The following is a 16,917-nucleotide window of genomic DNA, read 5'->3' on the forward strand; positions in this document are numbered from 1 at the left end:
TAATCCCAGCTACTGGGGAGACTGAGGCAGGAGAATCGCTTGAACCCCGTAGGTGGAGGTTGCAGTGAGTGGAGATTGCACTCCAGCCAGAAAGAGAGAAAAGAAAGAGGAAGTGGGGAGGGGAAGGAAGGGGGAAGGAGGGTGGGTGCTTTGCTGGGCTGGAAGGTGGCTTCAGGTGTGAAGCTGCTCAGGAAGTTGTATGGTTTCCATGCGAATCCAACAGAGAAGTGTTTCTGAAACTGACTTACCTTCCTAAGTAGTGGTAATTAGGGTGAGGAGATAAATTCAATGTTGTTTGAAAAACAAGAGACAGTTTGAGACAGATGCACTGGAGCTATTGGAGTGAAACCATGTTCCTAAAGGCAGCGATCACCCTGAAAGTGGGTTTTGCACTGTGAAAGGGATTCATCTCCTGGTCTTGTGTGGTTCATGGAGAGCCTGGCCTCTGTTAATGCTGTCAAACCTGTGGACAACGGGTCAGCTACCTCTCTTCATGTAAGTTCATATTCTCTTGTGCTCTGGTTGGAAAATTAGGCCTTGGAAACTTAGCGAGAAAGGGAAAATCTAATGTACTAAGACATCCTACTTTTATGTAATTAATTCCTATCTTGGCTTAAAGACATACTTTAGCAGGAGTAGGGAGTTCTCCGGCTTAAAAGATGAGCTCAGGACAAGCAGTTTCTTTCACTCTGTTCACAAAGGCCTGTTCTTTGGTTTGTGGCTGCAGCTGCTGTTTTCAGAGCCCGGCTGCGATGATGCATTGCAGATTTGTCTGTGTTTCCTAATTCGGTCTACAGGTTGTGATGCGGGAACCCTGGTTAAGAGGTAGATGTGCTGATGGTGTTCCCAGGTGAAAACACTAAATGTTGCATCATGGCTGCCTCGTTTCATTTTTTTATCTCTCTCTTTTTTTTTTGATATGGAGTCTCAGTCTCTTGCCCAGGCTGGAGTGCAGTGGAGCAGTCTCAGCTCACTGCAGCCTCTCCCTCCCAGGCTCAAGCAATTCCCCTGCCTCAGCCTCCTGAGTAGCTGGGATTACAGGTACCTGCCACCACACCCAGCTAATTTTTGTATTTTAATTAGAGACAGGGTTTCCCCATGTTGGCCAGGCTGGTCTTGAACTCCTGACCTCAGGTGATCCACCTGCCTTGGCCTCCCAAAGTGCTGGGATTACAGGCCTGAGCCACTGTGCTTGGCCTTAGCACATTTTACTGAGTACTACTCAAGTGCATTAGGTACTGAGAAATGAGTAAGAATGATTACCTGCTTTCAATCCACCCTCATTTGCAGGGTCTGGATTGTTCTCAGTTCACTAGGACTGTTAAAGCTATAAAGTCAGTCCCGCTCACAAGGGTCTGGATTGTAAAGCAAGATTATTTTGGTTTTCTTTTATTTTTCCCCACCCCATGCCCCCAAAGCAAGATTATTGATCTGTGATCTGAAACTTAACTGACAAGCTGAGGGGATCTCCCCAGGAAGGGAAGCTACTTGAGAAACTGAAGTTAGATCAGAAGTTGATTGTTCAGAATACACCGGAGCCCAGAGATTGGCCAGCACCAAGGGAGGTATCTGTCAAGCTGCCCTGTTCTGAGATGCCCCATCCTACCAACCAAGCAACTGCTGAGCAGGTTTGCACTAACACGAGCTGGCATTTGTCTAGACCTTAAAACTCTTTAAATAGCTTTTCATATATTTAATCCTCACAGTGTCTCTGTGAATATAAGTATAATTATCTCCATTTTACAGATGAGGAAATCTGAAGTTCAGGGAGGGTAAATGGTTTACTAAGGTCAGACGACCAGTGTTAATCGTGAGGTAAGAGCCTTAGATTAGGGAGAAGTAGTTTGATAGAAATGGTATCTGACACCGGGCGCAGTGGCTCACGCCTGTAATCCCAGCACTTTGGGAGGCCAAGGCGGGTGGATCACGATGGTCAAGAGATCGAGACCATCCTGGTCAACATGGTGAAACCCCGTCTCTACTAAAAATACAAAAAATTAGCTGGGCGTGGTGGCGTGTGCCTATAATCCCAGCTACTCAGGAGGCTGCAGCAGGAGAATTGCCTGAACCCAGGAGGTGGAGGTTGCGGTGAGCCGAGGTTGCGCCATTGCACTCCAGCCTGGGTAACAAGAGCGAAACTCCGTCTCAAAAAAAAAAAAAAAAAGAAATGGTATCTGACATAATATGCGGATTTAAACATTCTTGACTCCAACCAGTGATATCAGTCCAGTAAAATATTACACCTGCTCAGATGTTAACCCTGCTGTGGGATGGAGGAGAAGGCACCCTTACCCCAAACCTCCCCAAGAGAAGGAAACTCCAAAGCTGTCTGAAGTATAAAAGAACTATCAAAAGTCAGTGCAATTGGCTACATACTTTGTGTTTGTCTTGCAACACTGTCCAAACTGCAACATTTTCATCAAAATAGAAAACCGAGACCAGGCACAGTGGCTTATGTTTGTAATCCAGGCACTTTGGGAGGCCAAGGCAGGCAGATCACAAGGTCAAGAGATCGAGACCATCCTGGCCAACATGGTGAAATGCCATCTCTACCAAAAACACAAAAATTAGCTGGGGGTAGTGGCAGGTGCCTGTAGTGCCAGCTACTCAGGAGGCTGAGGCAGAAGAATTGCTTGAGCCTGGGAGGCGGAGGTTGCAGTGAGCCGATATTACACCACTGCACTCCAGCCTGGCAACAGAGCTAAATTCTGTCTTAAAAAAGAAAGAAAGAAAAAAGAAAAAACCTGAAATCCCCCATCTTTACCCTGTGGGCCAGGTGAGCCTGTGAGGCTCAGCTCCTCCTGGGATGAAGGAGGGGCTGGAATTCGAATGCCTCATCTTCTAGGGACTCCACGGAGGCTTCATGGGCCGTGGCCTGTTCAGGTACAGAAGGGTACCACCACGCTTGATTTCATGCTCTGCCATTGCTGTCTGAGATTCCTCCTTGCTTCTTTCTTTCCCTTTGTTGTTGTTGGTGGTGGTGTTTGTTTGTTTGTTTGCCAGTCTCTCTCTCTCTGTCACTCAGGCTGGACTGCAGCGGCACGATCTCAGCTCACTGCAACCTCTGCCTCCCGGGTTCAAGCAATTCTGCCTCAGCCTCCCAAGTAGCTGGGACTATAAGCATGTGCCACCACGCCCGACCAATTTTTGTATTTTTAGTAGAGATGGGGTTTCTCCATATTGGCCAGGCTGGTCTTGAATTCCTGACTTCAGGTGATCCACCTGCCTCGGCTTCCCAAAATGCTGGGATTACAGGCATGAGCACCACGCCTGGCCCAGCTGTGCCTTTCTTATGACTCCTAGCAACATTGTAACGTGTGTGCCTGCTCCTGCCTCCTGCCTCTAGACTACAAGCTTGCTCCTTGGGTCCAGGGACCTGGTCGACTTTGCTCACAGTTGTATCCTCAGTACCTAGATTTGTCTGGCACATGAAGGTACTCAGTCAATATTTATTGGATGGGCAAGTGCTTAGAATGTTACCCACAAGCTGTGTCCCTGAGAGTGTCAGGCACTAAAGGCAGGAAAGACAAGTTTTGCCACCTGATCCAGTAGGGCTGGAGATGGACCTCAACACCTGCAGAAAGGAGGGGCTCCCTAAGCATTCCTTCGAAGCCAGGCACTCCTGGGAAAGAGCAGGGTGTGAGAGCCAGCTGGGGAGCATGGCTGTCATGGGCAGGACAGTTTAGACATGGAAACAATTCTAGGCCCCACAAGATGACAAGTGAATGAGCTGATCCACTTTGAATCTCTAAGTGCTACCAATACAAGAATAATTCCCAAATCTGTGTCACGAGCTAAGGATCTCTCTTGAGCCTTGAACTAGTTTATCCAAATAACTCCTAGAGAATCTCTCTCCCCTAGCATGGCCTTGGGCACCTCAAACCCAGTCTCTCCAAAGCAACCCCTAAGAGCAGGAGCTGCGGTTGAAACCCTGGAGTCACTGTTGTCTCTGCCATCTTGGCCAAGTTATTAAACTTCTCTGATTCTGTTTTCCTCAACTGAAAATTGAGTATAAACAATAGAATAGGTCTGGGCACAGTGGCTCACAACCTGTAATCTCAGCACTTTGGGAGGCCAAGGTGGTTAGATCACCTGAGGTCAGGAGTTCAAGACCAGCCTGGCCAACATAGTGAAGCCCCATCTCTACTAAAAGCACAAAAATTTGCTGGGTGTGATGGTGAGCACCTGTAGTCTTAGCTACTTAGGACACTGAGGCAAGAGAATCGCTTGAACCTGGGAGGTTGCAGTGAGCCGAGACTGAGCCACTGCACTCCATCCTGGGTGACAAAATGAGACCCCATCTCAAAAACAAACAAACACAAAAACCCAATAGAATACACATAATTAATACAGTGGTCCTAGTGGCCCTCCAAGTGAAATTCTAACTCCTTGCAGAGAACAGAATCAAATTGTCAACCTCTGTGGTCGATTCCGTATTTACAGATTCATTTGCAGAAGATGCCTTTCATTATGCGTTGTGTTTTTAGTAGTTGCAGTGATGGCATGTTCCTTGGCAACTTTAGCCTGGAGAGATGAGATTTGTAGCAGAAAGCACTAGTCTGCATTTTTCTGTTCCATCTCAAACAGCAGTGAAGAGGCTGTAAGGCCTCTGGTTTCCTAGGAACTTTAGCGTTACTCTCAGGTAAGATTCCCCTGCTCCATCAGGCTTATGACATTTTTAGGGGCCCTGGAAATTGTTTTCATTAATTTTAAAATCAGAAGAAAATACGCTATAATAATTATGAATATTATGATGATGAGTCAAGACCAAATTAAGACCCCTTACCTTTGCCCTTGTCCAGGTGAATGGAGAAGGAGCTGAGCTGGTCAGAGCTCCTGTCCAGAACCCCGGATGAAGAGGGCAGCCCTGCTCCAGGAGCAGGATCTGGACAGTGAATTCTGGGTAGCTGTGGGAGGCCAGGAAGGCAGAGGGGAGACAGCCACAGGAGATCCCAGTGTGAGGGCATGGCAGGCTGGGGTGAAAGCAACTACAAAAGCCCCCAGTCAGGAAAATCTCCGCATTCAAGCAGCTAAAGGCAGCCCTGGAGAATCCCCAGCAAGAACGGTGGAGGAGGCTGGAGATGGAGGCAGGTTAGACTGCCTGGGCCTCTTAAGCCAGAGGAGCTGAGACAGTTTTTTTCATTCCAGTGAGCAGCTATTAAAGGGCTTTAAGGGAGGGAGTGGCCAGATGTAATTTACATTTTAAAGAGATTAGCACTGTGGAAAGTGTATTGTGGGGGTGGGGCAAGAGCAACATGGAGGGTCCTGGATACTTCTGGACTCTGAGTGGCAGGCCAGGCTTCAGTGATGGAGGTGAGGATGGAGGCAGGTGAGTCCAACAGGAACCCGTGGGTGGAGGGGCTGGAGGCAGTAAGGAAAGGGTGTTATCAAGGATAAATGGCGGCGATGGTTGTGCTATTCCTGAGCTGGGGAAGAAGGGAAGACATGAAGACTTCTGTTCAGACACAGTGAGGTGCCCATGGCACACCCGAATGGAAATGTGGAGAAGGCAGTGGAACAGGGCAGTCTGGAGTGGTGGAGACAGGTCAGGGCTCGACCCCCTGGATGCTGAAAGTATGCGTGGCATCAGTGCACAACTGGTGTTTGAAGCCACAAATCTCCAAGTTAGGGAGGAAATGGGAATGTGTTGTGACCCAGAAACTCCTGGGGAAACTTCCCTTGGTGAGTCCCCGCTGAGGACAGAAGGATCCTTTAGATCTGGTAACGCAAGTGGCTCCTGACCTTGACCAGAGCCGTCTGGGTGGAAGGAGGGATCCAGAAGTCAAACTGGGAGGGGAAGGCAGAGTAAAATAGCACGATTACCCTCTCACCTGTGCCTGGTCTCATCCTTGCCTGGGCTCTGGATTAAAAACCAGCTATGAGCCGGGTATAGTCCCGGCTACTCGGAGGCTGAGGCAGGAGGACAGCTTGAGCCTGGGGCATTGAGGCTGCAGGTGAGCTGTAATTGTACCACTGCATTCCAGCCTGGGTAACAGAGTGAGACCCCCTTCTCTGAAATGAAAAATATTAATACTTAAAAAAAATAGCCAGGCACAGTGGCTTATACCTGTAATCTCAGTGGGAGGCTCAGACAGCAGGGTTACCTGAGGTCAGGAGTTTGAGAGCAGCCTGGCCCACATGGTGTAACCCCATCTCTACTAAAAATATAAAAATTAGCTGGGCATGGTGGTGCACACCTGTAGTCCCAGCTACTCAGGAGGCTGAGGCAGGTGACTTGCTCGAGCCCAGGAGATGGAAGTTGCTGTGAGCTAAGATTGTGCCATTGCACTCCAGCCTGGGCCACAGAGCAAGACTGTCTCAAACAAATGAGGAAATCTGAAAATGGACTCCATATTAGATAATGTAATTTTTTTTTTTTTGAGATAAGATCTAACTCTGGCATGCAGGATGATGGAGTACAGGCAGCTCAAGTGATCCAGGGCTCAAATGATCCTCCAGTCTCACCCTCCTAAAGTGCTGGGATAACAGACACGAGCCACCACGCCTGGCCTGTCTTAGATAATATAACAGCTCTGAATTTGTTGTGTGTGATAACGGTGTGTGGTAAGAGAGAAACTGTAGGAGACACACACTGTAGTACTGTAGTATTTAGGGCTGAAAGAGTAGATACCTGAAACTTTCCAGTGCTTCAACAATAACAACAAATTAAACACATGCCCTAAATACACAGAGAAAGCATAGATGGCAAAATGCTCATTGGAAAAATCTAGGTGAAAAATATTTTAATACTTTTTCAACTCCTCTTTCAGCTTAATTTTTTCCTTACAAAGTTGGATGTGGCCAGGTGTCATGGCTCAGGCTTGTAATCCCAGCACTTTGGGAGGCCGAGGCGGGCGGATCACGAGGTCAGGAGTTCAAGCCCAGACTGACCAACATGGTGAAACCCTGTCACTACTAAAATTACAAAAATTAGCTGGGCATGGTGGCGCATGCCTGTAATCCCAGCTATTCGGGAAGCTGGGGCAGAAGAATCACTTGAACCTGGGGGTGGCGGGAGGTTGCAGTGAGCCAAGATTGCAACACTACATTCCAGCCTGGGCGACAGAGTGAGACTGTCTGAAAAAAAAAAAAAAAAGAAAGAAAAAGAAAGGCAGATTGCCACTGAGCTCAGCGGCTCACGCCTGTAATCCCAGCACTTTGGGAGACCAAGGTGGGCAGATCAGAAGGTCAGGAGATCAAGATCATCCTGGCTAACATGGTGAAACCCTTTCTGTACTAAAAATACAAAAAATTAGCCAGGCGTGGTGGCATATGCCTGTACTCGGAGAATCGCTTGAACCCAGGAGGCAGAGATTGCAGACAGCTGAGATCACGCCACTGTACTCCAGCCTGGGTGACAGAGTGAAACTCCTTCTCAAAAAAGAAACAAAGGCAGGCGGGCAGACTGCTTAAATCTTCAGACCACCCTGGGGAAGTGAGGAGGTGGCCCAGAGGCTGAGGGCTCTGAGATGCATGACAAGGTGGTGAACACATGTGGGGTCCTTTCAAGAATACATACCACTTTTTCCTTGCACTGGCTGAAGTTCACATCACACAGTGTGAAGTGAAACAGCACAGCTGATTAACACGGATCACACTGAAGAAACCTCTGTGTGTGAGCAAATACAGCTCGAAGTGGGGTCAGGGATTTTAAAATACCTGTTATTGAAGACGACCCCCAGGGCTGCAGTGGCATTTGATGACGAGCCATGGGCTGCCACTATAATCTAATATTCCCACAGTCTTTTCCTTAGGCAAAGAGCATTTGCCTCTATACTAAGGCTCCTTCCAGATCCTCTGTGGGAGTCACCACTCCCCCATTTTATAGATGAAGAAACTAAGCATTGCCTATTGTTTTTTGGGGGCACTTGGGGTGTGTATTTGAGATGGAGTCTTGCTCTGTCGCCCAGGCTGTAGTGAAGTGGTGCGATCTCAGCTCACTGCAACCTCCGCCTCCCAAGTTCAAGCGATTCTGACTCAGCCTCCTGAGTAGCTGGGATTACAGGTATGCACCACCACGCCTGGCCAAGCATTGTCAACGATAGTTTTGTTTTGTTTTGAGAAACAAAAGTTTCTCAAAACAAAGAGGTTTTTTTCTCAAAACAAAGAGACAGAGTTTCACTCTTGTTTCCCAGGCTGGAGTGCAATGGAGCAATCTCGGCTCACAGAAACCTTTGCCTCTCAGGTTCAACCAATTCTGCCTCAGCCTCCCAAACTGGGATTACAGGCACACGCCACTACACCCACCTAATTTTGTATTTTTAGTAGAGACAGGGTTTCTCCATGTTGGTCAGCCTGGTCTTGAACTCCCGACCTCAGGTGATCAACCTACCTTAGCCTCCCAAAGTGCTGGGATTACAGGCGTGAGCCACCATGCCCAGCAGTTGTTTTTTTTTTTTTCCTAGAGGGACAGGGTCTCCCTCTTTCACCCAGGCTATAACCATGAACTCCTAGGCTCAAGTGATCCTCCTGCCTCAGCCTCCCAACTCCCAAGTAACTAGGACTACTGGTGCACACCACCATGTTCAGCTAATTTTTTTTAAATTTTAAATATTTTTTATTTTAAAGACTGGGTTTAACCATGTTGGTCAGGCTGCTCTTGAACTGCGGACCTCAGGTGATCACTCACCTTGGCCTCCAGAGTGCTTGGATTACAGGCGTGAGCCACCACACCCGGCCTCAGCTAATTTTTTTATTTTTTGTAGAGATGGGATCTTGCTATGTTGCCCTGGCTGGTCTCAAACTTCTGGCCTCAAGTGATCCTTCTGCCTCAGCCTCCCAAAGTGCTGGGATTATAAGCATTGTGCCACAGTGCCTGGCCAAAAATAGATTTATTTATTTATTTATTTATTTATTTTGAGATGGAGTTTCGCTCTTGTTACCCAGGCTGGAGTGCAATGGCACAATCTCAGCTCACCGCAACCTCCGCCTTCCTGGGTTCAGGCAATTCTCCTGCCTCAGCCTCCTGAGTAGCTGGGATTACAGGCACGTGCCACCATGCCCAGCTAATTTTTTGTATTTTTAGTAGAGACGGGGTTTCACCATGTTGACCAGGATGGTCTCGATCTCTTGACCCTCGTGATCCACCCGCCTCAGCCTCCGAAAGTACTGGGATTACAGGTGTGAGCCACTGCGCCCGGTCGTATTTATTTATTTATTTTTGAGATAGAGTTTCGCTCTTGTTACCCAGGCTGGAGTGCAATGGCGTGATCTCGGCTCACCGCAACCTCCATCTCCTGGGTTCAGGCAATTCTCCTGCCTCAGCCTCCTGAGTAGCTGGGATTATAGGCATGCACCACCGTGCCCAGCTAATTTTTTGTATTTTTAGTAGAGACGGGGTTTCACCATGTTGACCAGGATGGTCTTGATCTCTTGACCCTCGTGATCCACCCGCCTCGGCCTCCCAAAGTGCTGGGATTACAGGCGTGAGCTACTGCACTCGGCAACAATAGATTTATAATATCATTGAGGACAGGGATTGTGAGTCGTCACAGCTCTCCAGTGACTGGCAGCATGCCAGGGATGGGGGAGGGGAGAGAGGGAAGGAAGGGAGGCTTCTTAGCCTGACAGTTCAGCCAAGTGCAGGCACTATCATGTTCATGGCTACCAGGTATCTGCCAATCACCGGGCTCTGTGCTGCTCACTTCACATAGATGGTCTCACTTGGCCTTGATGACAACCTGTGGAGGTTGGTATTATTTACTCCAAGAGAAACTTAAGGCAGAGAGTTTAAATAACTTGCCAAAAGTCACATAGCAGAATCAGGATTGGAGCTTAGATGTGTTGAACTGAAGCTGTGCTCTTGACTGGCTGGCTGTGCACAGTCTTCCAGAAGAGCACAGCATGGACTTCTGGAATTCTTGCAGCCACTCGATTCAAAAACAGTTAGTACGGTGCTCAGCACAGGTAATAGAGCATTTGACAAATGCCAGCGACCCTTGACCGAATGACTGACAGTCTGAACGAATGAATGAGTGAAGTGACTTCCTGCCTTGTGGGGTCTTTCTCTTCAAATGGAAGATTTCCCCATAGTCTTTGAATGCTCAATCTAATTAAGGCAAAAAGGCATCAGAGAATTTCGGGCCTTTCCTGTATTAACTGTCAAGTCCAATCTGTAGGCTATTTACGTGCCAAGGTCAGAGATCAGTCTTTACTCTCTCCCCTCATTCATCTGGCCAAGCTCAGAACACAAAATGTATTGATGCAAAACTGATTGGCAGGTAGGGCTAATGAGGTGGTGGGAACAGGGAGGATCAGAAAGAGTTCTAAGCCACTGTCAACTCAGCCCAGCTCCTTTGCTGTCCTGACTTCCTGAGCTCTAGGTTGCAGGGTCACACTTTTCAGAACTGACTCCCAGATGAGCAGCAAATGCTGTCTGGCCCTTTGGCAGTTCTTATAGAGCCTAATCAAGAGTGGGAGGGGGAGCAGTCCTTATTCCTGGTTTTGTCTATTACTGTGGAAAGAGTGAGGCATGGGAGATTAGGTAGTATAACCTTAAGACTTCACAAATCAAAGAAATTCCTGTGTAAGCCTTCTCAGGCCTGTGGATCGTGAAGAGGAAGGTAACTGTCATGCCTGCAGTTTGCAACCAACCCATCACTAAGCAGTGCCTGTCTCTGGGGAGCTCCTGCCAGTGCCTCCTCCTTCCTGTCCACCAGCAAAGAGAGGCTGGGAAGGATGCAGGAGCCACAGGTCTGGCTCTACTTGCAATGCCCCCAGGATAAAAGCCAGGAGGCAGGCCAGGCGTGGTGGCTCATGCCTGTGATCCCAGCACTTTGGGAGGCCAAGGCAGGCGGATCACCAGGTCAGGAGTTCAAGACCAGCCTGGCCAACATGGTGAAAACCCATCTCTACCAAAATAATACAAAAGTTAGCTGGGCATGCCACGCACATCTGTAATCCCAGCTACTTGGGAGGCTGAGGCAGGAGAATCTCTTGTACCCAGGAGGCAGAGGTTGCAGTGAGCCGAGATCACGCCACTGCACTCTAGCCTGGGCAACAGGGCAAGACTCCATGTCAAAAAAATAAATAAAGCCAGAAAGCCAGGAGGTGGGCAGTCAGTTCCAGGAGAGGGCGGTGGACCCAGGAGCTGTGGCTTCTGCTATTCAAGATGGGGAAGGACTCCCTTGGTTATTATCAGGACCAAACTTGATTTTGCTTGATCCAAGAGCAAGCATCCTGACCACAGGTCACTTGAAATGCCCTGCAATTTAGAATCAGTGGCTTTCCACAGCAGACAGCAATTTGGATGTAAATCCCCATATTCATACATCACACCACAAAGTAAAATTGTCCACTATGAAGCAAAAAATAACAAAATTAAACAACCAAGCCCCCAACACACGGTTCAAGGTCCCCTCGGAGCAGGGAATGTCTCCTGGTGTGTTTGCCTACACGCTGTGGGGGTTGGGGAGAAAGTCCTTTTTCCTCTTATCCATGGCAGGGCTTGCTCCAGGTTGTACAGACCTCCAGAGAGAAAGCTGCTCACTGTAGAGAACAGCAGGATCCAGCCCAAGCTCTACTCTCATGAGCTCTGAGATCTGGGGTGGTGAGTTCATCTTCTATCTATGGCTTGGAACAATGATGATGACGATGACCCTCCCGTTTCCGTTCAGTCAATGAATAGGGAGCAAACTGCTATCATCAGGCACTATGATAGGGAGGTGATTCAGAAAGGCTCCCAGAGACCCACACACCAACCACTAAATGGATCTAACATGCTAAATGCTAGATCTACAGTAGGGACATGACATGTTTTAGGTACAGAGAGAAAAAAAGGGAATTGAGAAAAGCTTCAGAGGTTTTATCTTTCTTTTTTTCCTTGAGACAGTCTTGCTCTGTTGCCAGGCTGGAGTGCAGTGGCAAAATCTCGACTCACTGCAACCTCCAGCTCCCTGGTTTAAGCAATTCTCCTGCCTCAGCCTCCCGAGTAGCTGGGATGACAGGCATGTGCCACCACACCCAGCTAATTTTTGTATTTTTAGTAGAGATGGGGTTTCACCATGCTGGCCAGGCTGGTCTCGAACTCCTGATCTTGTGACCCGCCTGCCTCAGCCTCCCAAAGTGCTGGGATTATAGACATGAGCCACTGTGCCCAGCCTGCTTCAAAGGGGTTTCTAGACCATCAACAGCCAGCCTCACCTGGAAAATTGTTAGAAATACAAATATCAGCCCCACCCCAGACCTGCTGAATCAAAAGTTCTGGGGGTGGATCCCAGCAACCTGTGTGTGAACAAGCCCTCCAGGTGTAGAGGTTGGAAAACTACCTTGCAACCAGCAACCGGTTTTTGCAAATAACGTTTTATTGGAACACAGCCATAATCTTTCATTCAGATATGTTTGTGGCGACTTCCTTTTTAACCAGAATTGGTAGTTTGTGACACAGACAATATGGCCTTGCAAAGCCTGACTCTGCCAAATGACTAGACTAGATCTCCCATACTAGGGAGCACAGCCTAGATTTCTATTCCTTTACTTTTTTTTTTTTTTTTTTTTTTGAGATAGGGTATCACTGACATGCAGGCTGGAGTACAGTGGCGGATTCTCAACTCACTGCAACAGAGTGATGAGTAGCTGGGACTACCAGCATGCAGCAAGACACACAACTAACTTTGGGTTCCAGTTCTGTCAGACCACAGATACCCCACCTGTTCTACACTGACCTGTTAATTTATTTTATTATTATTACTATTTTTTTTTTTTTTTTGAGACAGAGTTTTGCTCTTGTTACCCAGGCTGGAGTGCAATGGCGTGATCTCGGCTCACCGCAACCTCCGTCTCCTGGGTTCAAGCAATTCTCCTGCCTCAGCCTCCTGAGTAGCTGGGACTACAGGCATGTGCCACCATGCCCAGCTAATTTTTGTATTTTTAGTAGAGATGGGGTTTCACCATGTTGACCAGGATGGTCGCGATCTCTTGACCTTGTGATCCACCCGTCTCAGCCTCCCAAAGTGCTGGGATTATAGGTGTGAGCCACCACGCCCGGCCTTGGCTTGTTAATTTATAATGAAATTACTGCCCTCACAAAATTCCCATTTCTTCATACCACTAGAAACCCTTTCTCAGATTTGGGAGTACATAAATAGATTAGGTGATTTCTAATTTTTTTTTTTTTAGACAGAGTATGCAATATTACTCTGTTGCCCAGGCTGGAGTGCAGTGGTATGATCTCGGCTCACTGCAACCTCCGCCTCCTGGGTTCAAGCAACTCTCCTGCCTCAGCATCCCATGTAGCTGGGACTGCAGGAATGCGCCACCATGCCTGGCTAATTTTTGTATTTTTAGTAGAGACGGAGTTTCACCATGTTGGCCAGGCTGGTCTTGACTTCAGGTGATCCACCCACCTCAGCCTCCCAAAGTACTGGGATTACAGGCGTGAGCCACCGCACCCAGCCACCAAATCCTTATTCTTCTATGAAAAAAGTAGTACTACACAGCTGGGCATGGTGACTCATGCCTGTAATCCCAGCACTTTGGGAGGCCAAGGCAGGTGAAGTATCAGGTCAGGAGTTCCAGACCAGCCTGGCCAACAGGGTGAAACCCTGTCTCTACTAAAAATACAAAAAATTAGCTGGGTGTGGTGGGGTGTGCCTGTAATGCCAGCTACCCAGGAGGCTGAGACAGAACTGCTTGAACCCAGGAGGTGGAGGTTGCAGTGATCTGAGATCACACACACTCCAGCCCAGGCGACAAAGTGAGACTCCATCTCAAAAAAAAAAAAAAGTGAGGCACAGTGGCTCACACCTGTCATCATAGCACTTTGGGAGGCTGGGGGAGGGTGGATCACAAGGTCAGGTGTTCAGGACCAGCCTGGCCAATATGGTGAAACCCTAACTCCACTAAAAATACAAAAATTAGCCAGGCATGATGGTGCATGCCTGTAAGTCCAGCTACTTGGGAGGCTAAAGCAGAAGTGCTTGAACCCGGGAGGCAGAGGTTGTTTTGAGCTGGCATTGTGCCACTGACTCCAGCCTAGAAAACAGAGCAAGACACTGTCTTAAAAAAAAAAAAAAGAAGTGGTACCACTGAATGACTTGTTGCCAGGCTGGAGTGCAATGGCACAATCTCGGCTCACAGCAACCTCCACCTCCTGGGTTCAAGCGATTCCCTTGCCTCAGCCACCCGAGTAGCTGGGATTACAGGCACATGCCACCACCCGGCCCTAATTTCTGTATTTTTAGTAGAGGCGGAGTTTCTCCATGTTAGGCTGGTCTCGAACTCCTGATGTAAGGTGATCCACCCACCTCAGCCTCCCAAAGTGCTAGGATTACAGGCGTGAGCCACCGCACCTGGCCTGATTTTTTTTTTTTTTTTTTTTTTGAGATAGTCTTGTTCTGTCGCCAGGCTGGACTGCAATGGGGCCATCTTGGCTCACTGCAACCTCTGCCTCCCGGGTTCAAGTGATTCTCCTGCCTCAGTCTCCTGAGTAGTTGGGATTACAGGTGCCTGCCACCACATCCAGCTAATTTAAAAAATATTTTTAGTAGAGACAGGGCTTCATCATAGTGGCCAGACTGGTCTTGAACTCCTGACCTCAAATGATCCCACCGCCTTGGCCTCCCAAACTGCTAGGATTACAGGTGTCAGCCACCTTGCCTGGCCCAATAATTATTTTAAATAATTACTTTTATTTTATTATTTTTGAGACAGGGTCTCTGTTGCCCAGACTGGAGTGCAGTGGTGCCAATTTAGCTCACTGCAACCTCCGCCTTCTGGGTTCAAGTGATTATTCTGTGTTAACCTCTCAAGTAGCTGAGACTACAGGCATGTGCCACCACGCCCAGCTAATTTTCCTATTTTTAGTAGACACAGGGTTTCACTATGTTGGCCAAGCTGGTCTTGAACTCCTGGCCTTAAGTGATCCACTCGCTTTGGCCTCCCAGAGTGCTGGTATTACAGGTGTGAGCCATCATGCCCAGCCTAAATAACTACTTTAAAATACGGGATCATAGGCTGGGTGCAGTGGTTCATAAACGTAATCCTAGCACTTTGGGAGGCCAGGCGTGAGCCAGCCACTGTGCTCCAGGCAGGTGGATCACGAGGTCAGCAGATGGAGACCATCCTGGCCAACATGGTGAAACCTCGTCTCTACTAAAATACAAAAAATTAGCCGGGCGTCGTGGCGCATGCCTCTAGTCCCAGCACTCAGGAGGCCGAGGCAGGGGAACTGTTTGAATTTAGGAGGTGGAGGTTGCAGTGAGCCGAGATCACGCCACTGCACTCCAGCCCGGGGACAGAGGAAGACTGTCTCATTTAAAAAAAAAAAAAAAGATCCTTTAGCCCAAATCCCTCCATCACATTAGCAGTTGGAGAAGCTTTAAAAGGTTAGGATAACAGGCCCGTTCCGCTTGTCAATGGAAAGAGCTAGGCTGTAAGACCCCTCTGACTCCACTGTTTTCTCTTACTCTCCTTTCCTAAGACTTTACACCATTAAACATAGTGTCATTTGGTGGAGCACTGTGGCTGGCTCACGCCTGTAATCCCAGCACTTTGGGAGGCGGAATTGAGTGGATCACCTGAGGTAAAGAATTCGAGACCAGCCTGGCCAACATGGAAAAACCCTGACTCTACAAAAAAAAAAAAAAAAAAAAAAAAGCCGGGTGTGATGGTGGGCGTTTTTAATCCCAGCTACTCAGGAGGCTGAGGCAGGGAGAATTGCTTGAACCCGGTAAACGGAGGTTGCAGTGAGCAGAAATCGCGCCACTGCATTCCAGCCTGGGCAACAAAGTGAAACTCCCTCTCAGAAAAAAACAGTAACTTTTTAAAAAATTAGCTGGGCATGGTGGCGCGTGCCTGTAATCCCAGTTATTCAGGAAGCTGAGACAAGAGAATTGCCTGAACCCAGGAGGCGGAGGTTGCGGTGCGCCGAGATCGCACCATTGCACTACAGCCTGGGTAACAGGAGCGAAACTCCGTCTCAAAAAAAAAAGACTGTCATTTGACGGAGTTACTTACTTGATCATTGGCTGCAACTAAAGACCTAGCCTCACTGGCTTTTCTTTTGTGTTAGGTTGGACCAGCTCTTAGGTTCTCCGGCCCTATCAGGCAGCGGAGGCTGGCCTTGCATGGCAGTCCTCCATCTTGCCCTTTTTCCCTACCCTCCGTCACCCACCCCCGAGCTGCTATCCTCTCTCCTTCCAACACTATTCTCTTTGGGAATATACATGTCCAACTTCCCAAGCAGTCTGGGATCCGGAGGAAGATGACTCTTAGTTTAATGGAGTTTTTCCACAGTGCTTGAATGTGCCCCAAAGATTTAGAAGGTTGGATAACTAACAAAAAGGACGCCGCCATCCTGTGTCGTTTCGGCATGTTTGTGTTCTGTTAATATATGGAAGAATTAAGAGAAGTAATAAAGAAGGGCAGAAACTCCACTTGAGAGTACTTGCTTAACCCCGAAAAAGTTCAAGTTCAAGGTCTGAATTTTTCCCTTGAGATTCACTTGTAGTCCTTAAAGTCATCTTCAGACATCTGATCAAGGCAGCATCCGCGGACAATTAAAAGGTGGGTGGCTGCACTGGAGCCTGTCCTGGCTCAGGGGAGCCAGTGGAGAAGTGAGATTTTTGTTTTCCTGGACGCTGGATGATCAGAGTGGAAGCCCTCCTTTCCCACTAGGTATTTCTCATTCCTCAAGAGATACTCTGTGAGGGGCCGGCGTGTTTTCTCCATCCTGGCCCTTACCCTCAGACCCTAAGTACCCGGGAGGGCCATGTTTTTCATCGGAGGTTGAAATGGAACCTCCCCCAGGGTGCCCGGGGAGAGTCCCTTGGGGGCAGCGCCCCTCCTTCCGGAGGGCAGCATTCCGGCGGGGGCAGGGGCTCCGCTTTGATCCCAGGACACCTTTTGTCCCTGGAGACCGTCTGCCAGCCAGGTACGTGGAGGAAGTGCAGCCCGCCCTCCCGGGTGCCGCACGGGGCT

At 48.5% G+C, this 16,917-nt stretch overlaps 1 protein-coding gene across 11 annotated transcripts in view; it reads left to right on the plus strand.

Moving 5' to 3' along the window:
* Nucleotides 1–16,525: 16,525 nt before the first annotated feature.
* Nucleotides 16,526–16,917, plus strand: part of TLK2 (tousled like kinase 2) — a 150,453-nt gene continuing 150,061 nt past the window's right edge. For all 11 annotated transcript variants that reach the window (XM_035300353.3, XM_078373458.1, XM_035300361.3 and 8 more), the window contains exon 1: nucleotides 16,526–16,870. The gene's annotated coding sequence lies outside the window, so the exon portion shown is untranslated. The remainder of the gene's footprint in view (nucleotides 16,871–16,917) is intronic.

This window comes from Callithrix jacchus, chromosome 5, assembly GCF_049354715.1.
Source record: "Callithrix jacchus isolate 240 chromosome 5, calJac240_pri, whole genome shotgun sequence".
Classification (NCBI taxonomy): Eukaryota; Metazoa; Chordata; class Mammalia; order Primates; family Cebidae; genus Callithrix; species Callithrix jacchus.